At 40.6% G+C, this 23108-nt stretch overlaps 1 protein-coding gene across 7 annotated transcripts in view; it reads left to right on the top strand.

The window, feature by feature from the left end:
• Positions 1-23108, top strand: part of LOC101425218 (zinc finger protein 596-like) — a 75702-nt gene that overhangs the window by 25214 nt on the left and 27380 nt on the right. For 4 of the 7 annotated variants that reach the window (XM_058296734.1, XM_071215072.1, XM_058296737.1 and 1 more), the window contains exon 3: positions 17976-18169. The exons of the other annotated variants lie outside the window; for them this stretch is intronic. The gene's annotated coding sequence lies outside the window, so the exon portion shown is untranslated. The remainder of the gene's footprint in view (positions 1-17975; positions 18170-23108) is intronic. 7 annotated transcript variants of the gene reach the window in all.

Genomic DNA, 23108 nt, shown 5'->3' with positions numbered 1-23108 from the left:
CATGGGCCAGCTCCACACGGGTCAAGGAGGCCCGGGGTTTGAACCGTGGACCTCCCATGTGGTAGACGGACGCCCTAACCACTGGGCCAAGTTCGCCACCCTTTTTTTTTTTTTTTCTAACTTTAATTTTGTCTTCAAAAAAGTTTTAGATCACTGTAATTCAAATACACAATATAGGGTACTCCCATATATCCAACATCAAACCCTTTACTTGTCCCTAGCAATGATCTTTTTACATGCTCATGTTATATTTGCTACAGGTGATGTACAGATTTTGAAACATAGCTATCAAACATGGCTCCATTTTGTTTACATTATGGTTTATATTTTAGACTGTACAAATTTCTAAATTTTTAGCTTTCTTATGTTTTACATTATGGTTTACATTTTAGCTTATAGACTTTTATGCACTTTTGGTGTAAGTTAACATGTCCTGTATCCATCATTGCATGATCTTGTGGAACAATTCCATTGCCCCCAGTTGCCCTGCTTCCATCTACTCTATACCTCTCTCCTCCTCCCCTCAGGGCCCACAGTGACAATTAATCTTCACTACTTGAGGGACCAGATTTACAGGTACTGCAACAATGCTGAGGGCTTGACATACTAGACTGCTCTAACTAATGGGGAGCCACCAATTCTCTCAAGAGACACAATTCCTTCTATTTGGGAACATCATGTTTCCCCAAAATGTGGGTTCACATTCACACTCATTGTATGGGTCGCCACCCAATGATATAACACACTGTAACAAAATGAGCACTCATACGCTCCCTAGAAGCTTACCCCGTACCAGATACGCCCCCCTTAAGCACCTTAAACACGTAATCCTTCCTTACATTTTGTAAAGAGTTTTCTCAACATTATAGCTTAATCATATACCTGACATTCTCTCATATTCAAATGGTTTCCCCCAGTCCTCCCCCCAATTCCTTGGGCCATCCTACCCATCCTCCCAATCCTAACCCCCCTCAAGCCCACAAAGCCCCACCTGAAGGTATCCCTATGCCCCCATCTTATCCCTTCCCTGTACAAATACTTACCTCCAGCGTATCATAGACTTCACCCCTGTAGTCATCAGCTTGCAACCTTCCTCTCCCCCCAAGTTCCTTTAAGCCTGTCTTCCAGTCTCTAGCTCTCTGAGAAAGCTTGGTCTGCTTGTTTCATATCAGATAGGTAATGTAGTATTTGTCCTTCATTGTATGGCCTCCGTCACTCAACATAAGGTACTCAAGATTCATCCATGTTATCTCATGTGTTTATACTGTATTCCTTCTTAAAGCTGAGTAGATTTCCACTGTATGTATATTTCACATTTTATTTATCCATTCATCTGTTGTGGGCATTTGGGTTGATACTAACTTTTGGCAATAGTGAATAATGCTGCTATGTACTTTGGTGTGCATGTATTGGTTTGTGTCCTTATCTTCCGTTCTTCTGGGTATATACCCAGAAGTGGAATACTGGATCATATGGCAAATCTATAGATAACTTTTTGAGAAACTGCCAAACTGTCCTACAGAATGGCTGGACCCTTCTGCATTCCCACCAGCAGTGAATGAGTGTTCCCATTCCTTCACATCCTCTCCAGCACTTGTAGTCCTCTGTTTTTTTCATAGCTGCCAATCTTATGGGAGTAAGATGGTATCTTATTGTTTTGATTTGCATTTCCGTAATAGCTAGTGATTTTGAGCATGTTTTCATGTGGTTTTTAGCCATTTGTATTTTTTCTTTGGAGAAGTGTCTGTTCAAATCTTTTTCCTATTTTTTAAATGGGTAATTTGTCTTTTTTATTTTTGAAATATAGGAGTTCTTTATATATACAGGCTATAAGTCTCTATCAGATATATAGTTACCAAATATTTTCTCCCATTGTGTAGGCCATCTTTTCACTTTCTTGATAAACTCCTTTGAGGTGCAAAAGGCTTTAATTTTTAAGAAGTCCCATTTATCTGTTTGTTCTTTTGCTACTTGTGCTTTGGGTGTGAAGTTCATGAAGCTATTTCCTATTACAAGGTCCTATAGATGCTTCCCTACATTGTTTTCCAAGGTCTTCATGGTCTTGCTATTATCTTTAGGTCTTTGATCCATCTTGAGTTGATTTTTGTATAAGGTGTGAGATGGTAATAATCTTTCCTTTTTTTGCATATGGATATCCAATTCTCTAGGCACCATTTGTTGAAGAGGCCATGCTCTCCCAGGTGAGTGGGCTTGGTGGCCTTGTCAAATATCGGATGACTGTATATATGAGGATCTATATCAAAACTCTCGATTCATTTCCATTGGTCAGTGTGTCTGTACTTGTGCCAGTACCATGCCATTTTCACTACTGTAGCTTTGTAGTATGTTTTGAAGTCCGGTAGTGTGATTCCTCCAGGTACATTTTTCTTTTTCAATATGTGTTGACCATTTGGGATCTCTTCCTTTCCAAATAAATTTCATAGTTATTTTTTCTAGTTCATTAAAAATTGCTGTGTTGATTTTTGGTATTGCATTGAGTCTGTAGATTAGTTTTGGTAGGACAGGACTTCTTAATAATATTTAGTCTTCCTATCCATGAACAGGGAATGTTCTTCCATTTATTTTATTTAGGTCTTCTTTGATTTCCTTGAACAGTGTTGTGTAGTTTTCTATGTATAAGTATTTTACATCTTTAGTTAAATTTATTCCTTGTTTTTTAATTTACCATTGTAAATGGTATTTGTTTCTTGATTTCTTCCTTAGAGTGCTCATCATTGGTATACAGAAATGCTACTGATTTTTTTTTGCATTGATATTATACCCTGCGACTACTGAACTCATTTATAAGTTCTAGAAGCTTTGTTGTACACTTCTTAGAGATTTCTGTGTATAGGATCCTGTCATCTTCAAACAGTGAAATTTTGACTTCTTCCTTTCCTATTTGGATGCCTTTTATATCTGGGTCTTGCCTCAGTGCTTGTTCCTGATCTTAGAGGGAAAGATTTTAGGATTTCACCATTGTAAATGAAGTTAGCTATGGGTTTTTCATATATACCCTTTATCATGTTCAGAAAGTTTCCTTCAAATCCTATCTTTTGAAGTGTTTTTATCAAGTAAGGGTGCTGTGTTTTGTCAAATGCTTTTTCTGCATCTATAGATATGATCATGTGATTTTTTTCCTTCAATCTGTTTATGTGGTGTATTACATTATTTGATTTTCTTACGTTGAACCATCCTTCCATACCAGGAATGAAACCCACTTGGTCGTGGTGTATAATTCATTTAATATGTTGTTGATTTTCAAGTATTTTGCTGAGGATTTTCGCATCTAGATTCATGAGAGAATGTGGTATATAATTTTACTTTCCTATGGTGTCTTTTTTGGCTTTGATATTAGGATAATGTTGGCATCATAAAATGAATTAGTCAATGTTCTTTCTGTTTTGATTTTTCAGAAGAGTTTAAGCTCTTTCTAGAATGTTTGGTACAATTCACCTGGGAAGCCATCTGGCCCAGGGCTCTTCTTAGTTGGGAGGTTTTTAATGACTGATTCTATCTGTTTACTTGTGATTGGTTTGTTGACATCATCGATTTCTTCTTTTGTCAATGTATGCTGCCTATGGGTGTCTAGGAACTTGTCCATTTCTGTTAAAATGTCTTTCTTGTTGGAATATAGTTTTTCAAAGTATCCTTTAATGATAGTCTTTATTTCAGTCGGGTCAGTGGTGACATCCCCTTTCCCATTTCCTTTTTGTGTATTTGCATCTTCTCTTTTTCTTTGATAGTCTAGCTAAGGGTTTGTCAATTTTATTGACCTTCTCAAAGAACCAACTCTTTGTTTTGTTTCTTTTTTTGAGAGCTTTCTTATTTTCTATTATTTGCTTCTGCATTGATCTTTGTTGTTTCTTTCTTTCTTTGGTGCTATTTTGTTGTTTTTTAAAAATAATTCCTCCAATTGTGCAGTTAGTTCTTCAATTTTAGCTCTTTCTTCTTTTTTTGATGTATGAATTTATGGCTATAAATTTCCTCACAGGATAGCTTTTGCTTCATCCCATAAGTTTTGATATGTTGTGTTGTCATTTTCATTGGTTTCAAGGTAGTTATTGATTTCTGTTGAGATTTCCTCCTTGACCCACTGTTTTTCTAAGAGTGTGTTGTTTAGCTTCCATATCTTGGTGCCAAATCTGGGTCTTTGGCCCTTGTAGATTTCCAGCTTCATTCCACTGTGGTCAGAGAAATTATTTTGTATGATTTCAATCTTTCTAAATTCATTGAGACTTTCTTTGTGGCCTAATACGTGGTCTGTCTTCGAGAATGATCCATGTATACTTGAGAAGAATGTATATCCTGCTGTATTTGGATGTAATGCCTGTTAGGTTCAGATCCTCTAATATATTGTTCAATGTCTTTGTTTCTTTATTGATTCTCTTTTGAGATGTTCTGTCCAATGGTGATAGTGGTTGTTAAAAGTTCCCCACTATAATTCTTGAGGCATCTATTCCTTCACTTAGTTTCTCCAATGTTTGCCTCATGTATTTGGAGGCACTCTTGTAAATGTTTATGATTGTTCTTTCTTCTTGAAAGGTTATCCCTTTTCCTAATATGTAGTGTCCATCTTTGTCTCTCACAATAGTTTTGCATTTAAAGTCTATTTTCTCTGATATTGATATAGCTACACCTGCCCTGTTTTGGCTATTGTTTGACTATAAGATTGTTTTCCAGCCATTCACTTTCAACCTCCTTGAATCCCTGGGTCTAAGATGTGTTTCTTGTAGACAGCATATGGATGGATTATGTTTTCTTATCCAATCTTCCAATCTTCATCTCTTAACAGTTGAGTTCAATCCATTGACATTCAGTGTTATTACTATCGAGGAATTATTTATATTAGCCATATTTTCTTTGCATTTGTGTTTGTCATATGTTGTTTAATTTTTTTTTCTCTTTTTGTCATTTTAATTGATCTTACATTCTGTCTCTCCTGTTTTTTTCTTTTTTCCTGCAGAACTCTCTTTAGTATTTCCTGAAGGACAAGCTTCTTATTGACATACTCTCTTAGATTCTGTTTATCTGTGAATATTTTGTACTCTCCATCATTTTTTAATGCTAGCTTTGCTGGGTAGCGTATTCTTCATTGGAAATTCTTTCTTTTAGTACCTTGACTATGTCATACCACACTGCCTTCTTGCTTCCATGGTTTCAGATGAGAAATCAGCCCTTAATCTTATGGAGCCTCCCTTGTATGTGATGGTTCTCTTTTCTCTTGCTGCTATTAGTATTTTCTCTTTGTCTTGCGCATTGGATAATTTCACAAGGATATGTCTTGGGTAGGCCTGTTGGGATTTATGGTGTTTGGGGTGCGTTGTGCTTCCTGGTCATATACATGCATCTCCCCCTATAGGTTTGGGAAGTTTTCAGCCATTATTTCCTCCAACACCTCTTCTGTCCCCTTTCCCTTCTCTTCTCCTTCTGGAATGCCTATCATGCATATGTTTGTGCATTTTGCATTGTCATTCAGGTCCCTAAGTCCCTGCTGGATTTTTTCTATCTTTTTATTGATCAGTTCTACTATCTGTTTGATTTCAGATGTACTGTCTTCCACATCACTAATTCTTTCCTCTGCCTTTTCAAACCTGGTTTTATTTGCTCAGATTGTATTTTTGATTTCTTATATTGTCCTGTTGATCCCCATCATATCTGTTATCTTTTTGTGCATGATTACAGTTTCTTCTATATGCTAAGTGTTTTCTTAAGATGTTTAATCTCTTCACTTCACTGAATTGGTCCATGATATATGTTTTGAGAGCTTTAATTATTTGTTCAGTGTTCCACTTCTCTTCCTAGTTTTTAGTTTGTTCATTGTATTGGGCCATGTTTTCCTGATTTTTGGTATGGTCTGTAGTTTTTTGTTGTGTCTGGTCATTTTATCTTGTTGGGTTTATTCAGTTGATTAGCTTCTTCACCTCTGGGCTTAAGTAGCTGTTGTTTCTGTGTACATGTTAAGTCTTTGTGACTTTGTTCCTCTTATTCTATTTCCTTGTCGTTGGCTGAGTTCCCTTGAAGGAAAATATTAGAACCAGAGAAAGCAAAAGGGGTAAGAAAATAAAACATAATAGTAGTATTGATAGTGAGTGTTAGCAGGAGAACCATGTGAGTTCTAGGAGAATGGATATGAACTCACATAAGCTATGTGTAGTTATAACTGTAAAAAAGTGGAGTACCTATAATGAGATACTAGTAAACTGAATATGGGGAGGAATATAGTATGAATTAAAAGGCCAATGTGGTCAGGAGAGAGGGAAGAAAAAAGAGAGTAATATAAAGAGTGAATAGAAGATAGAAAACAGATTAGAGGTATTAAAGATAAAAAGTCAAATATTGGGAGAGAGGTGGAATGTAAGAGAAACAATAAATGATGGAGATAGTATGATGTAAAGGATAGGGGATAGCATTGGTAGCCAAAATCAGTCCATTCAGAATAGAGGACATTAAGGATGAGGAAGCACAGCAAATAAGAAATGTTGCCTGCAGCACCTAATATAAAAAAAAGAAAAAATAATAAAAAAGGAAAGAAAAAAGAAAAAAAGCAAGCAAGAAAAGAGAAAGGAAAAAAAGGAAAAGAAAAAAGCCATGGGGGGGGGGGGGCATAAAAGGGAAAGAAAAACAAGAGAACAAACCAGCAAAAATGACCAGATAAAGCCTCAGCAAGGAATCCTCTTTGCAATTCAATAAACAGCTTAGGAGTTTGACCTTCCCCCTTTTTCCCTTCCTCACTTTCCTCTCTTCCAGGGCAGTAGGAAGGCTGTGTGAGCTTTCCTGTATGAAATTCATATGGGTCCCTGGTGAACCAACTCACCTCAGAAAACAATGTCTCTTAATTTCTTGAAAGAGAGCACCTACCCCTTGCCAGGAACCCTAAATATGCTATTGGAAGCCTGCAAAGCCCATCCTATCGTCCCTCTCCCTTAGGTGTGCTACAGGGGCCTAGTTAATTTTCTGACTCCACCTACTCCCAGACCAAATTTCCTATCCCAGGGCAAATGTTTAACTAAATCAGGCTCTCTCAGCTGATTCACCTCTCCTTTCTTCCTAGGCTCTCCCCAATTCAGCTGATACGTTCCTCCAAACTCAATAAAAGGGGGCATCCAGAAAATTGATCGCGCACTCCTTGGGCCTCTCTGCATCTCCACCTAAACTCTCCCATTCCCAGAGTTAGTCCTCGACCAGAGGGGTAGAGCAATTCCAGGTTTCTGGGAGTGCTGAGCTCAGGAAACAGAGCCCTGTCAGAATGTGGACTCTGGGTATGTAGGTCTGCAAAATGTGGGTTGTGGGGACTCAGGGAACACAGACTTGGGGTTCATGCATTTGGGGAACATGGGGCTTGGGAACACTGCTGCATGACTTGCAGCAATTTGGGAGTGCTCCGCCCTCAGCCCTAGGGGGAAGGGATTTACTTTCCCATGGCTTCTGAGTTCAGTGTTACAAACCCGCCATTCTATCTTGAGCAAGCACTGATTCTGCTACAGTCTCTCCAGATCAGCGTCCAGATACCTCCTGCCCTGTAGGTTTCCAAAACAGCCCGCTCCAGCAGAATTCCATCACCACACCACCAATCTTTTGTGGGAGAGATGACGACTGTGTACTTACTCTGCCACCATCTTGCCCCACCTCCCCTCCTGAATTTCTCGATGTGCTTTTTGGACACTGGTATCTACGTCCCTCAATAGGATTGGGAAATTTTTTACCATTATTTCTCCAAATATTCCTTTTGCCCCTTTTCCCTTCGCTTCTCTTTCTAGGACACCCATGACATGTATGTTTGCACGTCACTTGCTGTCATTTAGTTCCCTGATACCATGTTCAATTTTTTCATTATTTTCTTCATCCATTCTTTTGTATGTGCACTTTCAGAGACCATGTTTTCAAGCTCACTGATCCTTTCTTCTGCTTCCTGAAATCTGCTGTTTCATGCCTCCAATGTATTTTTAATTTCATTTATTGTGCCTTTCATTCCCATAAACTCTGCTATTTTTCTATGTATGTTTTCAAATTCTTCTTTGTGCTCCCTTAGTGTCTTCTTAATATCCTTGATCTCTTTAGCCATCTCATTGAATTTATGGAGATTTGTTTGAATATCTGTGATTAGTTGTCACAACTCCTTTATGTCATCTGCAGGCTTATCTTGTTCCTTTAACTGGGCCATATCTTCCTGCTTCTTGATATGGATTATAATATTTTGTTGCTGTCTTTGCATCTGGCTTATTAGGTGTATTCTGGGTGCAGTTTCTCCCTTTAGTTTAGGGCTTTCTTGTCTTTTCTCTCTTGCTCATTGTATTGTAGCAGTCAAGGATGTAGTTGGTTCTATGAGCTATGGAGGCTGAAGCTGCCCATGTTGCCCCAGGAATTAAAGAAGGTTCTCCCTCCTTTCTTCTCTGTCAGGTGTAGGAACAGAGCTGCAGCCATGTATAATAATCCAAGCTGGGCAGGACAAGACTGTCTATACTTGCCCAGAGAGACAGATGAAGCTTCACACCCCTTCCTCCCCTACCTGGGGCAGGGATGAAACTGCAGTTGTATGTAGAAATCTATGCTGTGTGGGTCCAAAATGACCACAGTTTCCTAGGTAAACTGATGTAGTACCAGCACCCTTTCCCTGCTGGGGGTGGGGATGGACCCTCCAGAGTGCCCAATCAAATTCAATCAAATACACCTGCGCTTGCCCTAAGAGGCTGCAGGAGTACTTTCTCTTCTGACCTTTAGGGGGTGAGAATGGAACCACTGACGCCCAACAGTTCATTCCCAGGTGAAAAAAATCTGCCATTGCTCAGAGAGGCCAAGGAAACACCATCTCCCTCCTATCCTATTGGGTTGTGGGGCAGTATCCATGGGCACCCAATAGTCCAGTCTCTTTAGGCCAAGAGTACCTGCCATTGCCTAAAGAGGCTGAGGAAACAGCAGACCCCTCCTATCCTATTAGGGTATGGTGTTGGATCCACAGGCACCCAACAGTCCAGTCCCTTTAGGCCAAGAGTGCCTGCCATTGCCCAGAGAGGCTAAGGAAAACACCAGACCCTTCCTATCCTATGGGGTGGCAGAGTTGGAAATGAACTCAAAGGTGCTCAGCAAACCAGTTCATTTGGGCTGAATATGCCTGCATTTGTCCAGAGAGACTGAGGAAACCCAGGTCCTTTCCTATCCTTTTAGGGTACGGGTTGCAGCCCCAGATATCCAACCATTCAGTCTGTGCTGCCTGAAAGCACCTGCAGTTACCTAGCAGGACCCCCAGCTTCCTCCCTGCTGGAGGAGGTGCTAGAGCCAAGGCTAGGGCTGCAATCCAGTCTTGGTGGAAAGAAGTCAGTCTCTAACTTCACTGTGATTTTCAGTCATTCTGGCTTCCTCTCATGCTGGGGATGGAGTTAAAATGGTGGCTACCAGCCTCTTTCCAACTTGGACAGGTTCAAACCCTATTTGTTCCTAGGATTATACTTTAGTCAGCTGAGTCTACCAATCAGTAGCTGAAGTTGTTAGACAGCTGTCTCTTCTTTCCCCATTTATGGGAAATGAGGCTTCTACCTCCAACCTTGGGCTAGCTCCTGAGGTGGCTTGCACTACTGGAGTAGTATGGGAACTGGCCTCTGTGTGTAGCTTGCAGTTTCCCAGAGAGGTGGTGCACTTGTCCCCAGCCTCCTCCCTGCTGGAGGTAGGGCTAGAGCCAAGGCTAGGGCTACAGTCCAGTCTTGGTGGAAAGAAGCCAGTCTCTAACTTCATTGTGATTTTCAGTGAGCCCTGCTACCCCTTATGCCAGGGGCAGAGTTAAAATGGCAGCTAACGGCCTCTTTCTGACTTGGACAGGTTCAAACTTTAGCTGTTGTTAGGATTATGCTTTAGCCTGCCAAATTTACTATTCAGTACCTGAAGTCAGTGCCACACCGTGTCTTCCTCCCCCATTTTTGGGAAGTGGAGTTTCCAGCTCCAGCCACAGAATAGCTCCCGAGGAAGCTTTCACTGTGGGCCCTGACCTCCACCGTGTGGAGGGCTCTACTCACAAATCTTCACTGCAGATGAGCAGTCTTCTCCGTCCATGCTTCCAAGGATATTGCAGGATGCTCTTCTGGTCTCCTGGGGCCCCCAAGCAGGTGATTTAGATAGCTCTAGGTGATTGCTAACTGCCCTGTAGGATAAGGTGACTCTTGGAGCACTTTACCCTGCTGCCATCTTGGCTTCCCCCCCTACATCCCATAATTTTTTGATGTGTTGATACTCTTGCAATTTCTTCTTTCACCCACTGATTGTTTAAGAATATGTTGTTTGACTTTGATATATTTGTGAATTTTCCTGTTTTCTGGCTATTATTGATTTCCAGTTTCTTTCCAATATGATCAGAGAAAGTGCTTTATTATAATTTCAATCTTATAAATTTATTTAATCTTGTTTTGTGATCCAACATGTCATTTATCCTGGAAAATGATGCATTAGAGCTTGATAAGAATGTACATCCTGCTCTTTGGGGTGCAATGTTTTGTTTATGTCTGTTAGGTCTAATTCATTTATCATAGTATTCAAGTTCTCTGTTTCCTTTGATCCTCTGTCTAGATTATCTATGGATAAGAGTGGTGTATAGAAGTCTCCAACTATATAGGTACACCTATTTCTACCTTCAGGTTTGCTGTGTATTTTTGGACTCCTTGGTTAGATGTGTAAGTATTTATGATTGTTATTTCATCTTGGTGGGTTGCCCCCTTTAATAATATATGTTGTCTCTCTTTGTCTCTTATACTAGTTTTGCATTTAATGTTATTTTGACTGATATTATTATAGCTAACCCAGCTTTTTTTTTTTTGGTTACTGTTTGCATGGAATGTCTTTTTCCAACATTTCACTTGTCAACCTCTATGTTTCTTTGCATTAAGGTGACTCTTGTAGATCACATATAGATGCAGCACACTTTTTAAATCCATTCTTTCAACCTGTTCCTTTCAGTTGGGGAATTTAATCCATTAACATTCAGGTTTATTTCTGTAGAGGCAGTATTGACTTCAACCGTCGTTTTTTGGTTTTTATATGTCATACTTTATTTTCGTATTTCTTTTTACCCTTTTAGTTGCCCATTATTTCATTTCTATATTCTTCTCCAAGCCTCTCTCTTCTGTCTTTTCCTTTCAACCCACAGAAATCCCTTTAGTATTTCTTCTGGACAGGTCTCTTGTGGATGGACTCACAGTCTGTATCTCTGTGAATATTTAAAACTCCCCCTCAGTTTTGAAGAACAGGTTTTCCAGATAAAACATTTGGTTGGCAGTTTTTCTCATTCAGTATCTTAAAGTATATCATATCACTGCCTTCTTTCCATCATGTTTTCTTATGACAGTTCAGCACTTAATCATATTGCTGTTCCCCTGTATGTGATAAGTCGTTTTTCTCTTACTGCTTTCAGGATTCTCTGTCATTATGGCGTTCTGATTAGTATGAGTCTCAGAGTAGGTCTATTAGGATTTCTTCTCTTTGGAGAATGTTGCACTTCTTGGACATTGTTTTAATGTCTTTCATTAGAGTTGGGAAATTTTCAGCCGTTATTTCCTCAGATATTCTTTCTACCCCTTCTCCCTTCTCTTCTGCTTCTGAAAACCCATGACCTGTTTGTTTGTGCACTTTATGCTGCCATTCAGTTCTGTGAGACAATGCTCAATTTTTCCATTCTTTTTTCTATCTGTTCTTCTGTCTGTAAAATTTTGATTGCCCTCTATTCCAGGTAGCTGATTCTTTCTTCTCCCTGTATAAATCTGCTGTTGTATGCCTCTGGAGTAATTTTTTTTAACAAATAAATTTTATTAATACATATTAATAAAGCATAAATCATCCAAAATATACAACAGTGGTATTCAGTATAAACACATAGTTGTGCATTCATCACTTCAATAATTTTTAGAGCATTTTCATTATTTCAACAATAATAATAATAAACAGAAAGCAAAATAAACAAAAAACTCATCACCTCTCAATCTCTCTTTGCTTCCCCTACCATACATAGCTGCTATTCTGTTTCTGTCTCTCTAGCTTATTTGTCTTTATATTTTGTAAAAACTGTCTTATATATGCAATATCACCCTTGCATTTTGTACAAGGTTTATACAATCTCATAATACATTATATTTTAGCTTTCCTTCTAGTAATATACATAACCTCAGGCTTACCCTTTCAACCACTGTTGTACCCATATAATAGTTCTTCTCGTTACAAGCACTATTATGTTCTTTCACCATGTCTATTCATTACCAAAGATTTTTAAACAACCTTTTTACCAGTTCTGCACAGATTAACTCTCAGCTTTCCATTCTTTACTCTCATTCTATTTTCTGATGACTTATATTCTGATGATTAGTTCCATGATTTTACATAATATATTTAGTTCATAATTGCACAATCATGCAATATTTGTCCTTTTGTTTCTTGCTTGCCTTACGCATCATAATGCCCTCCGGGTTGGTCCATCTTCTCATAGGCTTCATGACTTCATTTCATTCATAATGGAATGTGTAATATTCCATTGTGTGTTTACACCACAATCTTTTTATCCATTCATTAGTTGATTTACACCTGCGTTGTTTCCAGTTTTTGACTGTCTTGAATAATGCTGCTATGAACATTGGTGTGCAGATGTCTATTCATGTCACCCTCTCAGTGCTTCAGGGTAATACCTAGTAATGGTATTGCCTGGTCACATTTAAGTCTATATTCAACTTCCTTAGGAACTGCGAGTCACTCCTCCGAGGTGGCTGTGCCATTCTACATTCCCATCAACAGTGAATAAGCATTACTATCTCACCATATCCTTTCAAACTATTTTTTTAAACGAAATATATATTGTGTAATTTTATTTTATTTATTTATTTATTATTCATTTTTAAAAAATATTACATTCAAAAAATATGAGGTCCCCATTCACCCCCACCACCCCCACCCCACCACTCCCCCCACAGCCACACTCTCCCGCATCATCATGACACATCCATTGCATTTGGTGAGTACATCTCTGGGCATCACTGCACCTCATGGTCAGTGGTCCACATCATAGCCCATACTCTCCCACATTCCATCCAGTGGGCCATGGGAGGATCTACAGTGTCCAGTAATTGTCCCTGCGGCACCACCCAGGACAACTCCAAGTCCCGAAAATGCCTCCACATCGCATCTCTTCCTCCCATTCCCTGCACCCAGCAGCCACCATGGCCACTTTTTCCACACCAATGCCACATTTTCTTCAATTACTAATCACAATAGTTCATGAATAGAATATCATTAAGTCCACTCTAATCCTTACTGTATTCCTCCTTCCTATGGACCTTGGATTGGGTGTGTCCATTCCACATCTATGTCAAGAGGGGGCTTAGATTCCACATGGATACTGGATGCAATCCTCCTGCTTTCAGTTGTAGGCACTCTTGGCTCCATGGTGTGGTGGTTGACATTCTTCAACGCCATGTTAGCTGAATGGGGTAAGTCCAGTAAACCAGAGTGTAGGAGCTGAAGTCTTTTGAGGCTCAGGGCCTGGCTATCATATTGTCAGTCCAGGGATTCAGATCCCCTAGATATATCTTAAACCCCAGCACCGACTTCAATTCCAGTAAAGTAACAGGGAAGGGTTGTGAAAAGAGGTCACATCTAAGTCCAGCTGCATCACGCAGAAACACCAACTCCAAAGAAGGGCCAACTGACATGGCAGTGAACCCCATCTGCCATGACCATAAAACCTGTGGGTCTCTTTAGCCCTCAGAAGAACCAATACCTGGGCTTGTATCTACTTTATCTGTCTCTGAGACTCTGCTCAGGTGTGCATAAGGGCAATCCTTCTGACAACCTCCAGACTCTTTTTTAGAGACTCATAGCCATATAAACTCATTTGTCCTTTCCATTTCCCCCTTAATTTAGGTCAAAAAGTATTTTTAACTCCTGTTATAATATGTAGACAGGGATATTCTGCTGGTCTGCATTCAACCTTTTATTCAAGGTCATTTTCTAGTTATGTCATCAGCTGGTACTTGGTAGTGATCCCTTGGTGCCAGGGAGGCTCATCCCCGGGTGTCATGTCCCACACTGAGGGGAAGGCAGTGCATTTACATGCTGAGTTTGGCTTTGAGACTGGCCACATTTGAGTAACACGGAGGCTGTCAGGAGGGAACTCTTAGGCACAGTGCTGTTCTAGGCCTTGTTCTTATTTCAGGTGTATAGGCTCACAAGCATAGTCATTAGTATCAGGGACTCACTGTTGAACCCTCATTCCTTCCTGGTCTTTGCCGTTGCACCCGGGGGACTGCCACTGCTCCCCTAGGGACCACGACAGAGCCCCCCCCCGGCAAGGAACCCAGCACCTCCCCAGCTATTGTTTTTAATTGTTTCCACTATGAGTATATCCAAACATTTCCATGCACCCCAGACACATGCCCTGTATAACCCCTGTCAACCCTATGTCTCCTGTCAATAACATCCCATACCAGTATTCCTCTGCTGCCATTGTTGAACCACTCTGTGATCCAAAACTTCCTGAAAAGTGAAGCCCAATATAATGGCAGGTTCTCTTAATAGTAAAATGGAATATAGCGATAAGTTTAAAGGTTAGATATAGAATACATATTGATTTGGAAAAATTCTACATCCTATCTTTTTCTTTTCTTTTTTCCTAATTATTGAGCTTCTCTTCACAAGAGCCATAGATCACAGTATTTCATATATACAATATACAGTACTCCCACATATCCAATATAAAATCTTTTCCCTTCCACAGCAATAATCTTTTAACATATTCATACCATATTTACTGAAACTGATGTACAGATATTGAGACAATAGCTTTCAAACAAGGTAACATTTGTATTTACATTGTGGTTTATACTTTAGGCTATACAATTTTCTAAATTTTTAGTTATCCTATGTTTTACATTATGATTTACATTATTAGTCTGTCGGCCCCTATATGTTTTTGGTGTAATATTACATGTTTTATATCCATCCTCATGTACTCTTGTGAAACACTTCTATTGCCCTCACAGTTATGTTGGTTCCATCTATTCAATATCTATTTCCCCCTCCCCTTGGGGCCCACAATGACAGTCAATCTTCATTTCTTGAGGAGCCATGTTCAGAGATACTTGCAGCAGTGTTGAGGGCTTGACATGCTCAACTGCCCTAATGCCCTGGGAGCCACCATTTCTCTTGAGAGATACAGTTCCCTCTATTTGATGGCATTAGTCCTCCCCAGGATGTGGGTATACTTTCACTCTCATTATATGGGTCTCTACCCGATGGTATAACCCACTCTGGCAAAATGAGCACTCACATATTCTCTAGGAGTCTGTCTTACATCAGATTATCCCCTTTAAGTATCTTAAACAGGTAACTTTCCTAATTATATTTTGAAAAGGTTTTCTCAGTATTATACTCTCAACGAACACCTGATATTCTCCTATGTTCGTTGCGACGGCTTGCTCGGTTGGTAGAGGTGGGGTCTGGCTGCGGACGAGGGGTCGGACCCGCTTGGGACGAGGGGTCGGTCCCACCTGGGACGAGGGATCGGTCCGGCAGCAGACGAGGGATCGGTCTCACAAGGGGTTGCGCGGTTCGGCTGACGGGGTTGCCCGGCGAAGCCAGCGACGAAGGGGTCGCCCGGAGAAGCAGGCGACGAACTGGGGACAAGGGAGGCCAGGCCCTTGTCGGGGGCTCTCAGGACTGGAGGGCGCACGGCAGAAGAACTACCGCGGAGACAAGGTAAACACGCAAGTCCACTTTACTGAGGGAGAGGCAACAGTTTTATAGGGGCTGGGGAAGGCTGATTGGTCGAAGCCACACCCTGTTCTGATTGGTTGCCGGCGAAAGGTCAGTGGGCGGTACTGGACGGGGGAGGGGTGGTGGTTAGGGATTGGCTGTCGCTGTTGCTGGGGGAAGGGGCAGGGTTTAGGGATTGGTGGCTGCTGTTGCTGGGGTGGAGGGCAGACTTGAGTTTCCCGCCCACGCCTGGCTGTTGCTGCTGTCGGGGGAAGGGAAAAGGGCGGGCTGGATTTTTCCGCCCACACCTGGCTGTTGCTGCTGTCGGGGGAGGGGAAAAGGGCGGGCTGGATTTTTCCGCCCACACCTGGCTGTTGCTGCTGTTGGGGGAGGGGAAAAGGGCAGACTGGAATTTTCTGCCCTGCGCCTGCGCAGGGAGAAGGAAGAAGAAGGGTGCCGCCCCACAAGGCATCGGGTGGTGCCATCTGGGAGGAGGGGCGGCCGCGGAAGCATGGCTGCCGAGAAGGGGAGACCCGAGGGCACTCTGCGCCCATGCCGAGCTTCCTTCAGGGGTGGCGGTGGGCCCGACCAACCACCCTATTATGGGGGCAGCGGCTTGGCCTGCCACGGCTGCTCCCCCGCCAGGCCAGCAAACCACACTTCAGCCCGAGGGGTGACCGCAGTTCGTATGTTGCCCCACCCTCCCCCCAATCAAACATTTTTTTCAATTGGATAGTTTGTCTTTTTATTGTTGAGTTGTATGATCTCTTTATATAACATGGATATTAAAGACTTATATGTGATTGCCAAATATTTTCTCCCATTGAGTTAGCTGCATTTTCACCCTTTAGAATCCTTTGAGGTACACTAGTATTTAATTTTGTGGAGGTCCCATTTTTCTTTTGTTGCACATACTTTGGGGTTAAGTTTTAAGAAACTATCACCTACCACAATATCTTGAAGATGTTTTTCCTATCTTTTCTTCTAGGAGTTTTATTATTGTAGCTTTTATATATAGGTCCTTGATCCATTTTGAGTTAATTTTTTAACAAGGTGTGAGATAGGCATCCTCTTTCTATTTGATATGGCAATCCAGTTCTCCCAAAGCCATTTGTTGAATAGACTGTTCTAGCCCAGCTGGGAGGGCTTGATAGCCTTGTCAAAAATCAATTGACTGTAGATTTGAGCATTTTTTCCAGAGTTCTTGATTCAGTTCCATCAGTCAATCTATCTCTCTGTAGGTTAGTTCTGTGCTGTTTTTACCATTGTAGCTAAGTAATATGCATTAAAGTCAGGAAGTGAGAGTTCCTCCAACTTCATTCTTCTTTTTGTAAGACATATTTGGCAGTTTGGAGCCACTTAACCTTCCAAATAAATTTGGTAATCAGTGCGTAGATATTTAGTATAGTTATTTCTTCTTGGTGACTTCCCCCTTTTATTAATATATAATTACCTTCCTCATCCCTAATACCAGTTTTGCTTTTAAAATCTATTTGGTGTGATATAAGTATTACTACTCCTCCTGTCTTTTGTTTACACATTGCATGGAATATCTTTCCAAATTTCACTTCTGAGTTCTAGACCTGAACATAAAACCTACACTCATAATCTCACCAGTAATTTGGACTTATCACATTTTGAAAAGATACTCCTCTTTAATAATCCAAACCTACTTGAATTAATTTACTTGTCATCCACTGACTCAATAAAGAAACATTGGAGCTATTCTTCATTCAAACTATTGGTGTTTCTAAGAGAGATTTTCTCTATGTAAAAATGATTAAATCTCTGTTATGCATGCAAAGCAACCTTGCATTTTTCCCTTTAAATTGTCTCTTCTAAAGTGTCTCTTAAATTCCATAGAGCCAGAGTCTTTTAGTTGCTAGTAGGAACCCATGCCTTTGGATAGGCCTAGTTCAGAGTTGATCTCCAATACATACACTCTTATGAAAAAGAGAGATGATCACCTATCTCAAGAAAATTGTAGGGTAACTAGACTGAAAATACATGGGGAAATATAAGAAAACTGTTAACATGAAATAATTGCCAAAAATTCACACTATGAAAATAAAAAAGATTGTAATTATTTTAATTTGAGAAGAGTGAATGAATAAAGAAAAGGATAAATATTTATTTGGATATACATACCTGTACATAAAATGGAAATGCATTGCTTAGTTTTACTACAGAAGTAACTTATTCTTCTATATCTTCAGACTTTTATGAAGAATTTTCTGATTTTATTTTTTTAAAATTAGTTAAAACCGGACCAGCAAGATGGTGGTGGAGTAAGGAGCTCCTAGAGTCAGCTCCTGCTACAGGGCGGTTAGTAAACTCTCAGAGCTATCTGGAGCTAGCTGAAGCACCTGTTTCAGGGCTCCAGGAGACCAGAAGAGCATCCTGCCACATCCTTGAAGGAATGGAAGGAGACTGCTATCTGCAGAGAAGATTTGTAAGTACAGCACTCCACGCCATGGAGGTCGGTGCCCGTCCTCCACTGGAGGCACAAGCTGCCTCAGGAGCTGTTCCGTGGCTGGAATTGGAAGCTCCGCTTCCCAAGAATGGGGAGGAAGAGATGGTTGGGCACCAACTTCAACTACTGTTGAGTAAATTCAGGGGCTAAAGTATAATCCTGAGAACAGCTAAAGTTTAAGCCTGTACAAGTCAGAAAGAGGCCAGAAGCCACCATCTTAACTCTGTGCCTGGTATGAGGGGAAGCGGGGCAGACTGAAAATCACAGTGCTGGTGGGGACCAGCTTCTTTCCATTCAGATCAGACTACAGTTCTAGCCTAGTCCCCAGCCCCACCTCTGCCAGGGAGGAAGCTGGGGGACCTTCTCCAGCCTCTCTGGGAAATTACTGGCCAAGCTGCAGAGGCTGATGATTGTCCTACTTTGGCAGAGTAAGCTGCCCCAGGTGCTATTCTGTGGCTGGAATTGTAAGCTCCCTTTCCCAAAAATGGGAGGAGACAGTTGGCCACTGATTTTGGCTGCTGATTGGTAGACTTGGCTGGCTAGGGTGTGAATATGTCCAAGTCAGAGGGAAGCCAGTGGCCATCATTTTGACTCTGCCCCCAGCCTGAGGGGCAGCCCAACTGACTGAAAATCACAGTAATGATATGAACCAGTTTCTTTCACCCAGATTGGCCTGCAGCCGTAGCCTACGCTTCAGCCCCACCTCTGGCAGGGAGGAGGCTGGTGGGCCCTACACAGCCTATTCAGGTAACTGCAGGTACATTTGGCTGGCACAGACTGAATAATCAAAAGTCTATCAGGGCAACTGTGGTCATCTTGGACCCGCACTGCATAGACTGTTGACCACGCTTGCAGCTCCATCCCTGCCCCAGGCAGGGGAGAAAGGGGCGTCAAGCCTCATCAGTCTCTCTGGGCAACTACAGTCGAGGCCTGCACAACTTGGATTATTCCACACAGCTGTGATGCTGTCCTACCCCTGGAAAAGGAGAAAGTTGTGAGAAACTTCATTGTTCCCTGGGAAAATGAGGGCAGCTTAAGCCTCCATAGCTTATAGCACCAACTACATTCTTATCTCCTACTGCACAACCAGCAAGGGAGAAAGGGCAAGAAGCCCTAAACTAAAGAGAAAAACTACACCCAGAATAAATAAGAAGATATGGCCTAGTTAAAGGAACAAGGTAAGCCTCCAGATTATGTAAAGGAGATGAGACAACTAATCATAGATGTTCAAACAAATTTCCTTAATAAGTTCAATGAGATGGCTTAAGAGATTAAGGATATTAAGAAGACATTGGATGAGCACAAAGAATTTGAAAGCATACATAGAAAAATAGCAGATCTTATGGGAATGACAGGTACAAGAAATGAAATTTAAAAATCATTGGAATCATAAAATAGTAGATTTGAGGAGGCAGAAGAAAGGATTGGTGAGCTTGAAGAAATGGCCTCTGAAAAAGAACATACAAAAGAACAGATGAAGAAAAGAATGGAAAAAAATGAACAAGGTCTCAGGGAAATAGATGACAGCAAAAGACATGCAAGCATACATGCTGTGGCTGTCCCAGAATGGGAAGAGGAGGGAAAAGGGGCAAAAGGAATATTTTAAGAAATAATGGTACCGAATTTCCCAACTCTATTGAAAGACATAGATATCCATGTCCAAGAAGCACAATGTACTCTCATCTGAAAAAACCCGAATAGACCAACTCTGAGACACATACTCATCAGAACGTCAAATGCCAAAGACAAAGAAAATTCTAAGAACAGAAAGAGAAAAGTTATGCATAACATATAAGGGATACCCCATAAGATTAAGTGCTGATTTCTCACCAGAAACCATGGAGGCAAGAAGATGGTGGTATGATATATTTAAGATACTACAAGGGAAAAACTTCCAGCCAAGAATCTTATATCCAGCAAGATTGTCTTTCAAAAATAAGGGCGAGATTAGAATATTCACAGATAAACAGAAACTGAGAGAATTTCCAACCAAGAGACCAGATTTTCAGGAAATACTAAAGAGTATGCTAAAGCCTAAAAAGAACAGGAGAGAAAGACCTGGAAGAGAGTCTAGAAATGAAGATTATATCAGTAAAAGTAACCAAAAGTGTCAAAAGAGTGGGGAGAATAAAATATAACAGATAAAACTCAAGTAGTCAGGAATAAAGTTAACGAACGATGTAAATCACTTGTATTCAGAAAACTGCAACTCAATTTTTTTTTAAGATTTATTTATTCATTTCTCTCCCCTTCCCCAACCTCCCCTTTCCCCCCTCCTGGTTGTCTGTTCTCTGTGTCTATTTGCTGCATCTTCTTCTTTGTCCACTTCTGTTGTTGTCAGCAGCATGGGAATCTGTGTTTCTTTTTGTTGCGTCAGCTTGTTGTGTCAGCTCTCCATGTGTGCAGCACCATTCCTGGGCAGGCTGCACTTTCTTTCATGCTGGGCAGCTCTCCTTACGGGGCGCATTCCCTGTGCATGAGACTCCCCTACACGGGGGACACCCCTGAATGGCATGGCACTTCTTGTATGCGTCAGCACTGCGCATGGGCCAGCTCCACACAGGTCAAGGAGACCTGGGGTTTGAACTGCTGACCTCCCATGTGGGAGACGGATGCCCTAACCACTGGGCCAAGTCCGCTTCCCCAACTCAATGTTAAAAGATCAAAAATGATCTAAATAACTGGAAGAACATTCCATGTTTGTGGATTGGAAGACTAAATATCCTTAAGATGTCAGTTTTACTTAAAGTGATATACAGATTCAATGCAATCCCAATAATAAGTCCACCAGCATTTCTTTTAAAACTTGAAAACACAATTATCAAATTTATTTGAAAGGATAAGGGGTTCTTAATAGCCAGAAACATCTTAAGAAGGAAAAGAAAACTTACATTTCCAGACTTTAAATTATTTTACCTAGCTATAGTGGTAAAAATAGCATGGTACTGGCATAAAGACAAACACATGAACCTATGGAACCAAATTTATGGTCAGAAACAGACCCTCACATGTATGATCAGTGATTTTTGACTAGCCTGTCGAACTCACACAGCTCAGGCAGAACAGTCCATTCAACAAATGGTGCTGAAAGAACTGAATATCCATAGCCTAAAGAAAGAAGGAGGACCCCTGTCTCACACCTAATCCAAAAATTAACTTAACATGGATCAAAAATCTAAAAATAAAAGCAAGAACCATAAAGCTTCTAGAAGAAATTATAGGAAAATATCTTCAAGCCCTGATGGTAGGTGGTGGGTTCTCAAAGGAGTTAAGAGGAAGACTGAGATGGACTACTGATGTTTAATGTATATAGAAGTTTTAATTAGTTTTAATATGAACGTGTGGAACAAATGGTAACAAATAGTGAGTAACACCTATTTTATAAATGGGGATGTGGCTGAAAATGGTAGTCTAGAGATGTAAATACCAATTGACTGAATTCTAGAGAATAATCTAGGAACTGAATAGCACAGTAAACCAAGAGGTGGATGAGAATTGCGGTTGATGGTATAGATGCAAGAGTGTTCATTGTGAGCTAGAGCAAATGTACATCACTACTGCAAGGTGGTGGGAATTTAGAGGAGCTTGGGGAAAAACAACTGGAGTGACCTATAGACTGTGGTTAGGAGTAATAATGTAATATGCTTGCATCTATGCCAAAGATATACTGTGTTCATGATGGGGCAGTAAGGACAATGTGTCCCAAATGTACACTATGGATGTGGTAACAATCAGATGATATTATTTTATCTGTAATAAATGTTCCACCACAGTATGGTGTGTTGATAGGATGTTGTTTGAAAATTCTGCACATGTGCATGATTATTTTTTAAGTTAAGGCATGGCAAAGGACAGAGTTGAGGGCTTTTAATGTTGGAGTTTTGATTTTGGAATTTGATGCTGAAGGTGGAGCCCCAGGGAGAGAGACAGCTGTTTGCCTGATAGTCTACAGCTGACCTTGTGGAGAGAGTCAAAGCCTAGAGAGCCTCATAGTTCACAGCTGACCTTGTGGAGCAAACAGAGGAGCTGAACCGAGAGAAACCCAGAAAGCCTGAACCCTCACAGACATCAGCAGCCATCTTGCTCTAACACGTGAAAATAAACTTTGGTGAGGAAGTAATTTATGCTTTATGGCCTAGTATCTGTAAGTTCCTACCCTAAATAAATACCCTTTTATAAAAACAAAAACAAAAAATAATAATAATAGGGTGGGTTGGGGAAAAATACACCACATGTAAAATGAGGACTATAATTACTTCTAAGATTTTGGCAATATTCTTTCATAATCTGTAACAAATGTCTCATGACAATGCAAAGTGTTGGTGGAGGGTTGTTTGCTTTGTAAGTCCGCCACTTTTGCTGTACACTTATTGGTTATGTATGTTCATATAGAAATTATATAAAGATAATAATAACAATAAGGTGGTTTGGGGGAAAATACTTTGGTTAGTAGTAATATTTTGACAATGCTCTTTAATCATTAGTTAAAAATGTTTAACAACAATGCAAGGTATTGGTGGTAGGTTGAGTTATGAGAGTCCTGTATGATGCTATATATGTTTTGTCACAACTATTACTATACACTTATTTATGTTTATGTATGAATGATATACTTCAATAAATTTTTTTAAAATTAGTTAAAACCAATGACCTCTAGGAAACTGCAGGCCATGCCATGGAGGCCAGTGTCCATCCTTCTCTGGGGGCATAAGCCACCTCAGGAGCTAATTGTGGCTGGAGTTGGAAGCTCCTTTTCCCAAAAACAGGGGAAGAAGAAATGGTTGACCACTCACTTCAACTAGTAATTAGTAAATTTGGATGGCTAAAGTATAATCCTAAGAACAGCTAAAGTTTGAACCTGTCCAAGTTGGAATGAGGCCAATAGCTGCCTTTTTTTTTTTTTAAATCAATGGATTTG

This window comes from Dasypus novemcinctus, chromosome 5 (assembly GCF_030445035.2).
Source record: "Dasypus novemcinctus isolate mDasNov1 chromosome 5, mDasNov1.1.hap2, whole genome shotgun sequence".
Taxonomy (NCBI): Eukaryota; Metazoa; Chordata; class Mammalia; order Cingulata; family Dasypodidae; genus Dasypus; species Dasypus novemcinctus.
This window is presented reverse-complemented; position numbering and strand designations above follow the sequence as displayed.